Source organism: Chiloscyllium plagiosum, chromosome 20 (assembly GCF_004010195.1).
Source record: "Chiloscyllium plagiosum isolate BGI_BamShark_2017 chromosome 20, ASM401019v2, whole genome shotgun sequence".
Taxonomy (NCBI): Eukaryota; Metazoa; Chordata; class Chondrichthyes; order Orectolobiformes; family Hemiscylliidae; genus Chiloscyllium; species Chiloscyllium plagiosum.
The window spans coordinates 8,180,051-8,197,012 of NC_057729.1; the positions used below are offsets into that span (position 1 = coordinate 8,180,051).

Genomic DNA, 16,962 nt, shown 5'->3' on the forward strand with positions numbered 1-16,962 from the left:
AAAATGGCCTTAACATATTCAGCAGTAACCTGAAATAACTCCACAGAGGCTAGTATCCACTGTCACCATGTCACCCTTTATTGCCACATGGAGATTCCTTGACACTGATTCAGCTCCCTCAGCACCAGCTCTCAGAGTGAACAGAACCCCTGATACTCCTGTTTATACCTGGAAGCCAGGGCTCCTTGATTGGAACAGGTTAACAGCCCCAGTCAGGGAACTCATATTCTATAGGGTCCACCTGGCTGGCTTAGTTTCAATCACTATATGACCAGAAATACTTGACAGATTGGTTGCTGGTCTTTACACTGTTGAATTTATTACTGCACAACCATAAATAGAATCTCTTTCCACTTTTTTCTTCCAAATTAACGCTGGTTCTCAGTAGAATGATTTGAACCACACAATTCTAAGGTTAAATATTGGCATTTATTAACCAGCCACTGGTGGTCCGAACAACTTAGACTGAATAAATTCTGAGTATGAGCTGAGAACTATGCCATATTGTCCATGGCGTCTTCATATCAATACCACAATTAAGCTGGACATAGAAGATTTTATTTATTGAAACTTCAGATCTGAGACCATGTCTTTTTTTCACTACCATTTCCTTCTTTACAGGCTACACGGATGGGTACAATCATGGGAGTCTACTTCCCCTGCCTGCAGAATATTTTTGGAGTCATATTGTTCTTGCGCCTGACATGGGTTGTGGGGGTCGGTGGAATCATGGAATCTTTCTTCATCGTCATATTGTGCTGCTCCTGCGTAAGTAATAATTCACTCCTTAGTTCAGCATCAATGATATTTTTTACCACCTAAAACAGCATTGCACAGAGGGGACATTTCTCAAGTTCAACTTGTCAGCTTTCAGGTTATAATGGCATAAATGTGAACAGAACAAGCCAAGGATTTAATAGACTCAGTAACAGGATGAAACATTGTCTTACCCCACACACCCAAAAGAAAAGATCAAAGCCACAACTGAATGAGGAAGTTTTATAATAAACATCCATGGTGTGTGTGTCAGAGTTGTGATGGGACACAGTGAATTAAGAAATTAAACAATGTTGTGGCAATTTCTGTCTAACTATTTTAGTGGTGTACAAAATTTATGCTAATTCCAGCTTTGGAACACAGATCATACAAAACTGGAGAAAAGATTTATAGAACCTCTGGGGGCCAGTTCTACTTCAATCAAGTAATAGTCAGCTTAGATACACATGGGTTTAAATAAAAAAACTGTGGTCCCCTTTATGACTTATTTAGTGATGCACTGTCCAATGTTGAGTTATACAGATGAGAATCAATGTCCACTAATTCCGCATTATCTGATGGTAACAATGGGAGTGATGTAGCTCCTCCAAAGCTAGAACTCTCTTATTGTGTAGGTTTACACTTGATCCATTTCCATTTGAGCAAGGTACGAGAAAGCAGCGCAAAATGGCAGTTACCTTTGTTCCTGAATATCCCCAAAATCCTGGAAAAATTCAATCACAGGGGTGACCAATAGAAAAAAACACTGTCACTGTCTATTGTAAGGACAAAGTTGGTGTGGAGCTGCTTCTCCAATCGCAGGTTGTTTCTCTCCCATGCTTGCTGCTGATAAGTTCACTAATGCATTATACGGGTGGGAGAGCCAAGGCCAGGCGAGTTGTCTGTTGGATGTCCATCTGCCGGGGGCATGATAAAGACTGCAATTGGTGTGGGGGAAGAAATTTGTGAGGAGACTGGAGGGTGCAAGGGAAGAATAGGGAAGTGCTGGAGATTGCAAATGCAGAAAGAAAGGGATAATTAATTCAGAAAAATGTGGGGTGTTGCATGTTGATAAGACAAAGAAGGGCAGGACTTACACAATTAACTGTAGGGCCCTGGAAAGTGTTGGCAAACAGAGAAACTAAGGGTTGCAGGTACAGAGTTTCTTTAAAGTGGCATCACAGGCAGTCAGATTGGTGAACAAGACATTTGGCATGCTTACCTTCATCGATCAGACCACTGAGTATAGGAGTTGGGACATCATATTGTGGCTGTACAAAACATTGATAAGGCCACATTTGGAGTACTGTAAACAATTCTGGTCGCCCTGCTGTAGGAAGGATGTTATTAAACTGGAAAGGTGCAACAAGATTTACAAGGATATTACCAACACTGAAGGGTTTGTGTCATAAGGAGTCCCTGGATTGCCAGGGACATTTTTCACTGGAGCATAGTAGGTTGAGGGATGACGTTATGGAGATTTGAAAAATCATAAGGGGCTTTGATAAAGTAAATAGCTAAGGTCTTTTCTCCAGGTTAGGGGAGTCCAAAACTAGACGTAATAGGTTTAAGGTGAGGGGGAAAAATTTAAAAGGGACCTGAGGGACAACTTTTTCACACAGTGAGTGGTGCGTATATGGAACGAACAGCTAGCGGGAGTGGTAGAGGTGAGTACAATTACAACATTCAGAAGACATTTGGACAGGTACATGGGATAGGAAGGTTTTAGAGAGATATGGGCTAAATACAAGTACATGGGACTAGTGCAGTTTAGGAATCCTGGTTGACATGGACAAGTTAGGCTAAAGGGCCAGTTTCCGTGATTTACATCTCTTAGACTCTGTGACTGTGAGGGGATGGAGCAGGAGGCTGTAGGGGGGCTAGGGAAGGAGAATGCAACTATGTGGGAGTCCACAGGGAAGGGAGAGAGAAATGCTGCATTGTGGGGAGAGAAAGGAGAGAGTGAATGGTCTTGGGTGGAAAGAAGGCTGCAAGAGTGGGAGTGAATTAAGCTGTAGGAAAGGGAAGGTGAATCTTTAAGAGGGAGAGATGATGGCTGAAAAGGGGACAGAACAGTTTTGAACTATCACTACTGATATAATAAATTTCCATAGAATCCCCACAGTTTGGAAACTGACCTTTGGCCCAACAAGTCCACACTGACTCTCCGAAGACTGACCCACCCAGACCCATTCCCCTACATTTATCCCTGACTAATGCACCTAACCTACACATCCCCTGAATATTATAGGCAATTTACCTAACCTGCATATCTTTGGGCTGTGGGAGGAAACCCACACAAAAGCCACACAAACAGTTGCCCAAGGCTGGATTTGAACCCAGGTCCCTGGTGATGTAACACTGCAGTGTGAACCATTGAGTCACTGTGCTATAAGAGGAGTGTGAATCTTTAGTTTAAGGCTGCTTATGTTCAGGAGCTATCATTTGAAGAAAAATTTAGATGTTTTCCAATTGTTAAATTTAAGTTTGAGATTGAGGTTGGAAATTCAGTGAAAAAGGGAGTGACTACATTAAATTTCTGACTGTGTGTATTTACGATGGAAACATATTAGCTATGATCTCACTAGTCTCTGAAAGAGATAATATTTAGGATGATGCCTCTTTTTGTGTATGCATGTTCACAGTTATTTTGGAAAAACATCAGTTGCTGACTTACGCCTCTTTAAATGTCAATTTAAATAATACGCTGCCCAAGAAATTAATGTTTTCCTTGTATGTTGTGTATTAAATTCCAATGGAAATTCAATGTTGAGGATATCGCCTAATTCTTCGAATTCGGCTTCTCTATGAATCAAAATACTTTAAGTCAACACAAATGGACATTGTTACTATATGTTTCCATCACATAATAATTTAGAGAGAACGGAAAGGAGCCCTTGAAACCAAAATGTAGCTCAGCAAATCAAAGAGGGAGGGAGAGAGAGCCCTCAAGAAAATCTCAAGTAAAACCCTTGAAAAAAAGTCATTAATTTGTGTCCTGCTGAATAATATGCCACACTTATGGAACTATACACAGATATGAAGTTTGACCTTTGGTCGAATAACAAAATCAATAAATTCCAATCCATGTTAATTGACAAGTGAATAAAGATAGAGAAACACCACTATAAGCAGCTCACTGCACAATAAAAAGAAAGAGGGTAGCCATCAAGTACATTTGGAGAAATAATTGGAAAAATGTGTGTGTGTGTGTGTAAACACGTGTGCCTACATCAGTGTACATGTATCTGTGTGTGTGCATATGTGTTGTGTACACTCATGTTTGCATGTGTGCACGTGTGTGTCTGTATGTATTTACATGTCTGTGCATATGTACATGTGTGCTTCTGTGCATGATATGTGTGTGTGTGCCTCTGTATGTCTGTGTGTGTTCGCATCTGTATGTATGCATGTTTCTGTGTGTGTGCATGTGTGTGTGTGTGTGCGCGCACATGCATGCATGCGCCTGATGGGGTGAAGAGGGTACTGCAGGACTATGGAGTCAGAGGATGTGTAGACATTGATAGCTTTAGGACGTGCCAAAGCATGGTGAGTGAAACAGCCCTGGCTTTGTTTCAGATTTGTGCAGAGATGCCTCCATGGGTGTTAAGTTGCTCATTGACTTATGTAAGAACCTTAATGCTTGTTTAAGGAGGGTGCTTGAGACACTCAATCTCACAGCTCTTCCATTCAACGGCATGATTGTAAAATTATTTCTAAGATGTTAAAGCCGAATTTTATCACTGCCATTGTTGCCCATTGAATAAAATACAAGGAAATATTAGATTAGATTAGTTTACATTACAGTGTGGAAACAGGCCCTTCGGCCCAACAAGTCCACACCGACCCGCCGAAGCGCAATCCACCCATATCCCCACATTTACCCCTTACCTAACACTACAGGCAATTTAGCATGGCCAATTCACCTGACCTGCACATCTTTGGACTGTGGGAGGAAACCGGAGCGGGAGGCACTGCTGTGAGGCAGCAGTGCTAACCACTGTGCCAATCCATGTTAATTGACAAGTGAATAAAGATAGAGAAACACCACTATAAGCAGCTCACTGCACAATAAAAAGAAAGAAATTAACTCCCTCCACTGGACAGAAACCAGATGGAACAGAAGTTAAACTCAAGCTAAACACTCTTTAAAAGCCCAATGACCATTATACTGCTATTGTCATCATCATCCCACGTCAGAAACCAATGGCTGATATCTCTCTCCTTGTCAACAATCACTTCTTCCAATTATGCTTCCTACCGAAAGGCTTTGAAAATGCTACCATCTCTAAAATCCACCTCTATCTTTTCCATAACTCTATATTTGAATCTCATCAATCAACTTTTTGTTCCTGCTACAACAATCAAATGACCCAAATTAAAATTGTGAATGACCCAATTCAAAGATCAGAGAGGGATCTGCAAAAAGAAAATCCAGCCTAAATATAAATGACAATGCTCATGGATATTTCACCGGAGTTGTGTCAGTGATTATTTCTAACCTCCAGCCAGTTCTCGACTACAGCCTCCAGCACCTCCATTAGATATAAGTCTGTTGCTCGACTCATCCCAGATATGAATGCACAAATACAGAAACCAGTTTCTTATTCTGTGATAACAGCAGATGCTCCTTCCCAGAGTCCCCAATGTGGTGGAATTTGGTTTATTTCCATCAGCAGGACCCAACTCCCCCTCACATTTCACAATTTTGAATTACATATTCCATCTCCCTGTGCAGTCTGCCAGCCTATTTGTCTTCTTCTCTTTTGCTGCAGTTCTCCATAGTCTCATTTCTACTCACCTGATTGTTGATATCTGCAAACTGTGACCCTCAAGTTTACTTTAGTTATGAGGAAATATTTGAGAGACTGGAACTCTTTTCCGTGGCGAGGAAATGGCTAAGAGAACACTTAGAATATAGAACATATAGAACATAGAACATTACAGCACAGAACAGGCCCTTCAGCCCTCGATATTGTGCAGGCCTGTGGAACCAATCCAAAGCCTAGAGTCCTACACTACTCCATTTTCATCCATATGTTTATCCAATGACCATTTAAATGCCCTTAAAATTGGCGAGTCTACTACTATTGCAGGCAGTGCATTCCATGCCCCTACTACTCTCTGAGTAAAGAAACTACCACTGACATCTGTCCTATATCTATCACCCCTCAATTTAAAGCTAGCCATGACCATAAAAAGCTTTCACTGTCCACTTGATAAAAGTTTTCAAATTATAAGGGAGCTGGACAGAGTAAATGGGGAGAAACCATTCCCACTCACTAAGGTTTGGGAACCAAAATACAATTTTAAAGTACATTACAAAAAAAAGCAAATGTGAGGTGGACGATATTTTTTCTCATTGTGAGATGTTCAAGTTTCAAATGTACTAACTGGAAATGTGCTGAGAGAAGCTTCAATTGAGGCACTCAATGAGCCATTGGCTGATTATTTAAATAGAAACAATGTGCAAGATCCTGGCAAAAAGACAGAGGAATGGTACCTCATGTAATGGGGAGGCAGTGGCCTGGTGGTATTATTGCTGGACTGTTAATCCAAAGATAACATTCTGGGGACCCAGGTTTGAATCCTGTCACTGCAGATGGTGGAATTTGAATTCATTAACAAAAAAATCTGAATTAAGTGTGTAACGATGACCATGAATCCATTGTTGGGAAAATACCCTTCTGGTTCACCAATATCCTTTAGGAAAGGACACTGCCATCCTTAACTGGTCTGGCCTACATGTGGCTCCAGACTCACAGCAATGTGGTTGACTCTCATCTACGCTCTTGCTAATTAGGGATTAGCAATAAATGTTGCCAAGACAGTGATGCCCTCATCTTGTGAATGAATAAAGGAAAAGAAAATTGCTCAATACACTGGTGTAGATACGATGGATTGAATAGTTTTCTTCTGCACAGTAACAACTCTGTGACGTCTATCCCGGGTAAGGAGAGTACAAGATAAATTAAACTAAGGCAGGACTTAAACGATTGTGAAATATATGGTATTTGTAGAACAAGATAATTGAGTTAAAGTAAGAGAAACTGCAATTAAAATGAATTAAACCATCTGTTCAACAGAGGACATGGTGCTGCAGTTAACTGGGGAAGCTGGAGGCAATGATACATTATGAAATCAGATATAGTAGGGAGCACCAAGATATGACTACAGGAAATCAGCACTGGGAATTAAACATTGCGGAATATAATACGTTCTTAAAATGGGAGTGACGGAAAAAGATGGAAATAGTACTTTTATCTGTGAGGGTAATAAAATAGCAGTAGATAAAGGTGATGCTGTATAACAGCCATCTGTAGGATACAAACAAAATCTTTGTGGATAAAGTTAAAAGACAATAAAGAATCAATAACAATGATAGAAGTACCCAACAACCACTTAATAGTGGAACGGAGGATGAATAAGAAACAGACATACAAATTAGAAAAATGAGCAAAAAATTACAATATTCCAGCAGGATTTCAAAATAAGTGTGCTTACAATGTCTATAAAGCTCCTTTTTAATCCATCATAGAAGCTCAACAAGGGAAGATTTGTCCACCAGTGAGAATTGAAGAATCCAATAAGAAGGAATGAACCAGACTAGATAAGAGAAGTGTATGTAACAGAAAAAGTTAATGACCATTGTCTTATTCACTTAAAATTATGATTGAGAAGAAGATAAACATGACAAAAATCAAGGTAATGTATTGGAGAAGAGATTTTGAGAGATCGAGGGTAGATATTTGGAAATTAAATAGGCAAAATTCTTTGACATGCAATTATATTGAATACTAATTGGAACCATTCCCAATGATGTTCAAAAGCACCTAGTATAATATATTCTGTTAAAAAACAAGAACAAGGTAAATATTGTTGAGATGCCATGGGCAGAATTTTCAAGGTCAAGTGTGGGTATGCTCTGAAAATATGCAATTGGAAAACATGACAATCTTCCAACACTTCTTTGACCCATTGGGATTTTTCAAGGGCAAGTATTTGTTGTCGCAGGATGGCCAACCTGCATGACTCCTATCATTGCCTCTTCATTCAAGAGTTTATTATGATTTTGAAGAAGGGAAGAATCAAATTTTAAAAGTAAATTATGGGAAAGGCAAATGGTGTAGATATATATTGGGGAGCCATTATTAATTGTAACTGCTGACAAAAGTAATGTAAGAAAGAAATAATGTTCAGTTTGAGATGTTCATGCAGTCACACAAATTGCCATTGCCTGAGTGAAATACCTGTAGAAGCTTTTACTGTCCATTTTTATGTCTTTTTGCTAGATTGCATTTATATTGTGTTTGTCCTTTCCTTATCAGATTTTTGGGTGTCCTTTGCTATGCCTTTTGTTTTAGACTTATACAATCCCTAACTCCTTATGTAAGCCATGGTTGATTGATCTTTTTTGAGTTAGGTACCTTGAAGGGATGTACAGCTTCTGTAAGCAATACATTAGATCTTTAAAGACTGTCCATTTCCTATGTATAGTCATGCCTTTTGATGCATTTTCCCAATTCACATCAGCCAATTTGTAAATCATGCTTTCATAATTTCCTTTATTCAAATTTATTGTCATTGTTTCAGATTGAGCTCCCTCTTTTTCAAACATAATGTGAAATTCTATCGTAATGTCGTCATTCACCATTGCAAAAGGTTCTTTTACAGCAAGCTTATTAGCTGGGTGCTGCAGGCTGAAAAAAGGGAGGATGATGATTGTGAAGGGAGTAACAGTATTCATAGGGTGAAGGAAAATTGTAAAGTATGGATGAGAAAGGGATCATGGAGGGAGGGGGAGCATTGTGGGTTCAAGTGGACGGATTGTGTATGCCTGCATCATATGCTAGGGGTTGGTGGTGTTGTGGTAAAAGGTAGGTGAAGTAAAGGTCTGTATCTGTGAGGGAGGGGTTGCAGCACCTACTTATTTAAAGGCATTTAAATGGAAATAACATTACACGCAGATCCATGTACTCTACAGGACACAGACCTGTAGGCTCCCTTATCTGTGACATTCCAAATAAACTGGCTCTGTTTGCTGTAGACCTCCCTGTCCCAGGCATGGCTGACCATCTCATTCACACCAGTATTTTTGGAAGCAGAGGCCATGGAAAGATTCAATATGTTTTGGGTTGAGGGACAATGAGGGGCACATTGCTCATCTCGCTTTCACAAACTGCCACAAACTCTTATCACAGACATCGATGCATGGTACCTTCGGGATACACAGGCACTGAAACAAACAGCCAAAATAATGAAACTTAGTAGACAGAATAAAATAGTACTTACCTTAGCACAGCAAGAAAGGTCAATGATCTTCCTACCGCACTGATGGCTGTTTCTATGTCTGTTGAGATGGCTCTGACCTGGGCGATAATATCAGAGCAGACCATCAGGATCTGGTGGCGTGACCTCCTCTGTGTACTCCAGACTGCCTCTCCTTTACACCACCATCTCCATCAGCATCTCCAGTTCTCTGTTACAACAGAGAATCACAGCTTCCCCTTCTCCAACATGCTCAGATTCTGTCCCTCATTGAACAGGCTGCTTCAGAATGCAGTGCTCATCTGGTTGCACAGTGTCCTTATACACATGGTGCAGGGACAAGCTTGCTGGCCAATGGGAGGATATCCACTGAGTGGCATGTTGTTCCGGGAATGGCATGTGGTAAAATGGGGACAGATCAGAAAAGAGAGATGCCATTCAGATAGGCTAGGTAGTTAATGAGACACATTTGGTAAAATATGGCAAGACATTTCACTGCACGCCTCACAGTCAGAATCCCTCCATAAAACTCGATGCAACTCGCACTTATTTAGAAACCTCAAGATTCAGCCTGGAGATTTTCCATTTGTCAGTAAAAGCAAACCTAAGGGCTCTTAATATGAGATGGTTACCAAGAAATTGAAGAGGGAATTCAGAAGAATCATCTTAATCTAAAAAAAGTGAAAAAGTGAAATTCTTTAAGTAGAGTGATTGAGTGCAAATTGTGCCTTTGTGGATTAGTTAGCTGGCTTGAAATATAAAGTGATGCAAATAGTATGGATTCAATTCCCACACCAGCGGAGGTTACCATGAAAAATTCTCCTTCTTAACCTCACCCCTCATTTGAGGGATGGTGACCCTCAGATTAAACCAGCCCCAGTTGTCTAATGAGAACAGCCCTATTGCTTGGTAAGACTATGGTGACTTTGCATGTATTCAGAGGAACCTCACTTATCCGAACAAGATGGGTAAGCATTATTTTGTTTGGATAATTGATTATTTGGTTAATTGATTTCCTCTGGGGCTTGGAATTTTCTGTGAAGTCTGCTCCCCCTGCAGGACTCGAGACAGCAGTACACTGCGCAGGAGCCCCCNNCCCACCCCTGGCCAATGCCACACCCAACCCTAGGCAGCCAGACTGTACACCAACAGTAAGACTGCTGCTGCCTTTCACACACAGCCACACACACAACCTTTTACTGCAACATTTTGACAGGTTCCACCTATGCCCTGTACAGGACAATGTTGGAGAGATTTTCTGGGGAAGGGGGTTCAGGGTACATCCCTGTGTAGAACTCCAGAGAAAGTGTCGGGGAAGAGCGAGAGGGTGGGAGGTCAGACAGTGCCTGGACTGTCCAGGACTGTTCTCGGCAGCATTTCAGTGAGCCAAGTTTGTTTTTAAATCATATACCTGTAAACAAGAGACGCGATTAGGGTTGAAATAGCTCTTTGACGTAATGTTTCTATCGGGACCTCAAGATCTCCTTCGGATAATCGAAATTCTGATAATTGATATTCAGATAATCGAGGTTCCTTTCTATTGGGTAGATACATTTAAGGGAAGCTACCTCAATGTAATGAGAAGGAGGGAATAGAATACTAGTCAATTTAGTTAAGGAAGGTTCAGATGAAGCTCAAGTTTAAAATCAATGCAGGCATGAACTAAGTGGTCAATTGGCTTGTTTCTGTGTTATTTTATTTTCTAATCAAACTGTTCAGAGATATTATTACATACTCTCTTGAACAGATGGGACTTGAACTCAGGCCTCCTGTCTCAGACAGAGGGGCACTATCGGTGTGCCATCAGAGCCCCTGACATATTCTATGTAATTCTACCTCTTTATTGTTATCAGACTGCATCTAATCCTTGATCAGTCACATGCCCATTAGCTTGCATTAGAAAAACCAAAGCCACATGTTTGCTACCCCCCCCAAAAATACCACCACCCCTTATCGCACACTCAATCACACTCCTTGACCACTGCCTCTGCTTAAAATTGACTCTTTACAATCTTTGCACATCCTACTTGACTTCAAATTTAGCATTGAATCACTCATAGTTTTTTCATTTTAAAGACTTCTACCTCTATGTAACATCATTCATATTCACACGGGTTTCCTTTCATCTGCTGAGTAAGCTATCACCCACGCGACTGGTACCTCCAGACTCAATTATCCTCATGCTGCCCTGGCCAACTGCTCTTTCTCCACCTTCTATAAATTTCACCACAGCAAAAATACTGTTGCTCATACCCTATCTTACTCCAAAGCTATTCATTCAACAGCCCTGCGATTGTTCAAATCGTTAGGTAAGAAGAGTGGGAGGGAAATTAATATATCCATTAGTTTAATACCTCATGTGAGGCAGTTACTTTAACCTGTCATTAATGGCATCGTGACTAAGTGCTTTGACAAGTATGAGTAGATTAGAGAGTCAGCTTGGATTTGTAACTGTAAGTCATGTCTAAATATCTAAATTAATTTAATCTTTTTTAAACATCCTTCAAATGTGATTGTAAGGTGGTGTTTATGGATTTTCTTTTTATGTGCACCTCCAGAAGCTATTTAATAAGAGGCCTTAAGCAAAAGTGAAATTACATGAAATTGGCGATAACCTATTGAAACAATAAGGGAATTGGTTAGGAGATAAGAGATAAACACTAAGTAGAAAGAGTGTGTGCTGCAATTGATGGAAAGTTACTTGTGGTATACATGGGTAACTGTGCTGGAGCGTCAATATTTCATTATATCATTTAAATGAAGGAATAAAGAGTTCTATGTTCAAGGTTTCTGACTACATTAAGGGGCACAAATAGAGAAGGCGGGAGCACTATGTTGGAAAGGAACATTGATAGATTCAGTGAGTTGGACAACTATAAAAATAGGTGTTCAAGAGAAAATGTGAGATCACACATTTTGGACCTAAAGAAAGATTGATCAAACTATTTTCTGAACGGCAGCAGATTGAACAAAGAGAATGGAATATGGAATTGAATAGTGCTAAAAAGACAGGTGCAAATTTGATTAAAAATAATAGTGAAATATTGGCTGGAATATAACCGGATGTTATGCCTTTGTTATTCTATAGTTTATTTCAAGTACTACATTCAGTACCTCTCTGGAAGATGTATTTCTCTTGTTGTGGTTGCACTACAAATTCACCAAAATGACAGCAGAGGTGAAAGGGTCGAAATGCAAGGACAGGTTGCAGAAGCAAGGCATGTATTTCCCCTGAATTTGAACATTAAGTTTAATCTAGTTTCATGTTTGTGATTTTAAAGATTTGATAATGTGGATGGAAAAAAATAGTTTCCTCTGGTCAGCGAGTCTAGATTTGGAGGAGAAATTAGCTATTATGTGTTGGTATGAAACACTTCTTCACAGAATGGGCACTTTGTAAATGTCTTACCCAAAATGCTCCAGTAACTTTACAGATGTCCATAAATTCTGAATTCGTCCAACTTTGCCCTCTTCCACAGCAACTCAGCAACTCCTTCACTCAGTCTCTGCATGTTCTCTTGTCTTTCAAGATCTTCCTTACACACTACTACAGGATATCAAAGTTAAGTAAAAGTTTATCAGGCAGTAGCGATGCCAATGTTCCTGTATGCTTTGGAGACCTGGACAACCAATGCAGGCACTTCAAAACACTGGAGCTCTACCATCCAGAAGTGTCTTCATAAGATCATGCAAATTTGGTGGTATGAAAGCTGGTCCAACATCTTCTGTCAGGACAACTTGCCCAGCATTGAGGTGCTAATCAATCAAAACTAATTCCACGTTGTGTGACATGTCATTGCATGATACCAGATGTCTGAACTGGGCATGTCTATACAGAACTCAATCACAGCAAGAGACTTCAAGGAGGACAGCAAAAATGCTTAAAGAGATCAGGTCATCCCTGATAAACCAGATTTGTAACTGACCAAAATGAAAACATTTAATTTGGGAAGGTACCAAGACTTCATCAGGAACATGCAGAGGCAAAGTTGAGACATCAGAGAGAGTGCACAAGCATCAAACAACTCATCTAGTGAACCCTTCAAGCACCACTTGTCTTACAGAGTCTGCAGACTGTACAATGGGCATTTCAGCGAGATCAGAATCCATTAAACCAGGAAGAAAGATAACCCTAGGCACTGCCTCATAGAGAAAAACATATTAACCAAATCTTTAAACATATTCCCTATTACCTCCTTCTTTAACCCTGTATCAATTTTTGTCCTTTCATATGTGAAGCCTACAGATATTTTTTCCATATTCCAAGTGTTAATTAAATGTATGTTGATGCTCTTTTGTGATGACATATGTAATATATCTCTTATTACAACTTCAAGCTAGAAATGGCTTACACTGGTTCACATTCTTGTCACTCAGCCAGAAAGAATTTGGTTCAAGTCCCACTCCTGAGACTTTACAATATAGCATAACAATACATTGCAGTGTTGAGAGAGCTCTGCAATACCAGAGGTGCTGGTTTTCACATGAAATCTTAAACTGAAGGTCTGTCTACCCTTGGAGGAATACAATGATGACTCTCACCAGGTTCTATGTATGAATGGAACTTTATTACCAACTGATTTTAAAATGAGGACATCCATAGGGTTCCAATTTCTCTTTCTCTGTAACTGCCCCCATTGGTTTGACGACCAGCACACACCACAGAGAACAAACATGGAAGACAATTGAACACAACAGATATAAAATATCTAATTTATTTTGATGAACTGCAAGGGAGTTCTCACCCAACATCACTCACATAAATTATCTCGGCTTGATCACACTGCTACTTGTGGGACCTGGTTGAGCATAAATTAGCCAGCACATTGCAGCAGTGATGACACTTTGGAAGAACCTCTTTTATTGTAAAGCGTTTTGACACTGTGAGATAAAAATAGGTTTACATGATGATTTTGTCTTTATCGAACATATGGGAATGTTTTCGTTTTTTAATCAAGGTTATCTTGAACAGTGTGTCCAAGCCCATTTGAAAGGGCACTTCATTTTCACTTTCACTGAATGAGTTTGCTCTTGCTGAGTTGTCGTATAGTCGTAATGAAATTGTGTTTGCTCAGGAAGGTGAAAGCATTAGTCGTCCATCTGGATTGAATGAATCATGTTTCTTTTATTCTTTACTGCTAATATGAGTTAGAACCCTTTATTCTAAGGCAGGACATTGGGTCAGTTGGCAGCGCTGTTCTAATAGGGAATTGTCTGCTGCCTGTTGGTAGGCAGACTAACCTGTTGACTGTTGCCCATCATTGTAAGAAAGATATTTTGTGTAGTTCTCCTGAAGACTGCATGTACTATTGAAGTGTATAGATGCAATGTGTATTTCTGCTAAATTAAATAATTTACAACTAAGTATGTTGAGGATGGTGCGGTGGTAGTGTCCTTATCTCTGAGCTAGGAGGTCCACGTTCAAGCCCCACCTGTTCCAGGCCTGTGTAATAACACTTCTGAACAGGTTGACTAGAAAATTTCTTTAAAGAATGAATAAAGACGATTCACGTCTTTCTGACATCCATAGATAACATCCTGATCTCAATCAGTCCGGGAACTATTCCTGGTCTGTGGAAGGTTTGAATTTCTCAATGCTACCTGTGAATTCTTCAGAGGGTTCTCCGAACCAAGCATGCTGGAAATAGGTTGCAGGAAGATTGACGTCTGATTATTTGCCGTGTGAACTCTCCCATGATGGGATTTGAACCTTGGCCTTTGGGAGCACTAAGACCACAGAGTCACAAGCCAGCCCTGTTCTTTCAATGAGATTTTATTTGCGGTGAAATTAAAAAAAAGTGTTTTTCAAAGATTAATTATCCTAGCCCTTCATGGTCTGCATACTGAATAACATGAAGCATCCAGGACAAAACAATATTTAAACCCATAGCAAATTTCATTCTTATGTAAGGTTTATGCACCAACAAGTGTCTCATCAGGCCCTTTTCAAATCACCAAAGATACAATCTAGAAGTACAGAAAATAACAATTAATGTACAGGAGAGAGGTTAGGCTACCTCAGTATTGAGTACAAGGTTGTCAGGGCTGAGGCTTCAAGTTGGGCACCCTAATCTGTGGTGTACATGTAGTGTGGTATATTGCCAAAGATTGATAATAATACAATGATATTGTTGGCAATGCAAAAGAAGTTTTCATTTCAGAGTGCAGAAATATGCACTTTTATCCATTATAAGACTTATAGTTTGCCAGAGAAAACATGGCTGTTGGAAAGCTCCCAATTATCAGGTTGCAAGTCGTCTCAAATCTATATAGGAATTTTCAACCTGAATTTGAGCAAGAAAAGTATAAAAGCACCCTGGAGGAGTTCTGATAACAACAACTTGCACTTATGTAATATTTTGATATTATAAAGTATCCCATGGTGTTTCACAGGAATCAATAATATTTATTGCCCACTACTCACTAAAATGTAGATTGATAGTTCCCTTTAAAAGGGCGTCCAGTGTCCTGTTTTCATTCCAAAGGAGCAAGAGCAGGATAGAGGCAAAGAAACATTATTTAAAAATCAGAGGTCTCCCATTTAAGACTAAAACCAGGAGGAATTATTTCTCTCAGCAATTCATGAGTCTTTGGGCTGCTCTTCCCAGACATTGGTGGAGGCAGGGTCATTGAATATTTTTAAGGCTGAGGTAAGTAGATTGTTGACTAACAAGTCGATCATTGATTATCTTGGGTGGGCATAATTGTAGAGGTTGAGGCCATAAGTAGATGGCCATGATCTTGTGGAATAGTAGAACAGACTTGAGGGACTGAATGACCCAAACCTGCTCCTAATACATATATTCATATACTCATTTAGAGTCAGTTCGGAGGTGTCAGTGGAGATAGTTGAGTGTTTGGCCAGTTAGCAGGCATGCCTCAGTTGTCTGGCAGATCCATTACACTTCTTGCTCTGAATGTCCTGTCATAAGAAAGAATGTTGGACATTCCTACATGCCACCCCCACTACCTAGTTCACATGCCACCAAATGCTGGTGATACCCCATGCCACCCCATATCCCCAATGTCAGTTCCACTCCCTCCACATTCACCATGTCATCTGCATGCCCCTTCATACCTCTAGGCCATGAATTGCTGCCATAGCCTTACGCAATCTCCATGTTTCCTTATTCCCCCAATACCATTCCCTGGCCACTTACCAAGTATCCAAAATGGACATACCTCAGGGACTGGAATCACCTGGAATTAGAAACTTCTGATTGTCTAAAAAAACCCTTAATCATACATGTATATCAGTGAAAAATCTCACATCCATAATTCCCTTTCCAAGGCTTTAACTTTGATATGGTCACTTTCTTTTCAAAATAAACAAAGAATCCAAAATTCACTAACCTCACCTAAAAATAGATAATCCTTTAATAGCGTCTAAAAAATGTTGATCAAAATATAAACTCAGACCCTCTAAGAATGCTGGTTTTTGGAGCTTTTGAAACATAGCAAATATTCACAATGGGCTAAGCTGTGGTCGCATCCTGTGGGAACTGTCAACAAAGAAGTGCATTAAAGTAAAGGAACAGATGGTTCCTTCTTATTTGCTAATCTATACCAGATGTCCTGTCAACCAATCCATTCCAGTAGCAGTTGTTTATATTTTTACTTGAAATGAAAGTTGCATTTTCTTTAACTTTTAAAGAACTGGGGTACTGAACTCACTTCACAGCATAAAATTTAAACAGGCTCTACCACTCTTTAGCTGTGTCTAGGCCTCCTCCATAAAATTATGATTCCCATAACCTAAGTCAAGGCCTAAGGAAAAATGAACATGGCATCTATTTGAAATCAGCACCAATATCAAGTGGTCTTGGGCAGAATCTTCCAGGGGTCTGAGCAGCATGGGCAATGGTGAGATGCATGGTAGAATTAGACAGTGCAGAGAGGCCCATCTCAATGGACTTTGGCCACACACACACACCACGT

General features: G+C 40.0%; 1 long non-coding RNA gene across 1 annotated transcript in view; it reads left to right on the forward strand.

The window, feature by feature from the left end:
- The first annotated feature begins 747 nt into the window (after positions 1 to 747).
- LOC122560007 overlaps positions 748 to 16,962 on the forward strand; it is a 69,634-nt gene continuing 53,419 nt past the window's right edge. Inside the window, exon 1 of the long non-coding RNA XR_006314613.1 lies at positions 748 to 768. This is a non-coding gene — a long non-coding RNA (uncharacterized LOC122560007). The remainder of the gene's footprint in view (positions 769 to 16,962) is intronic.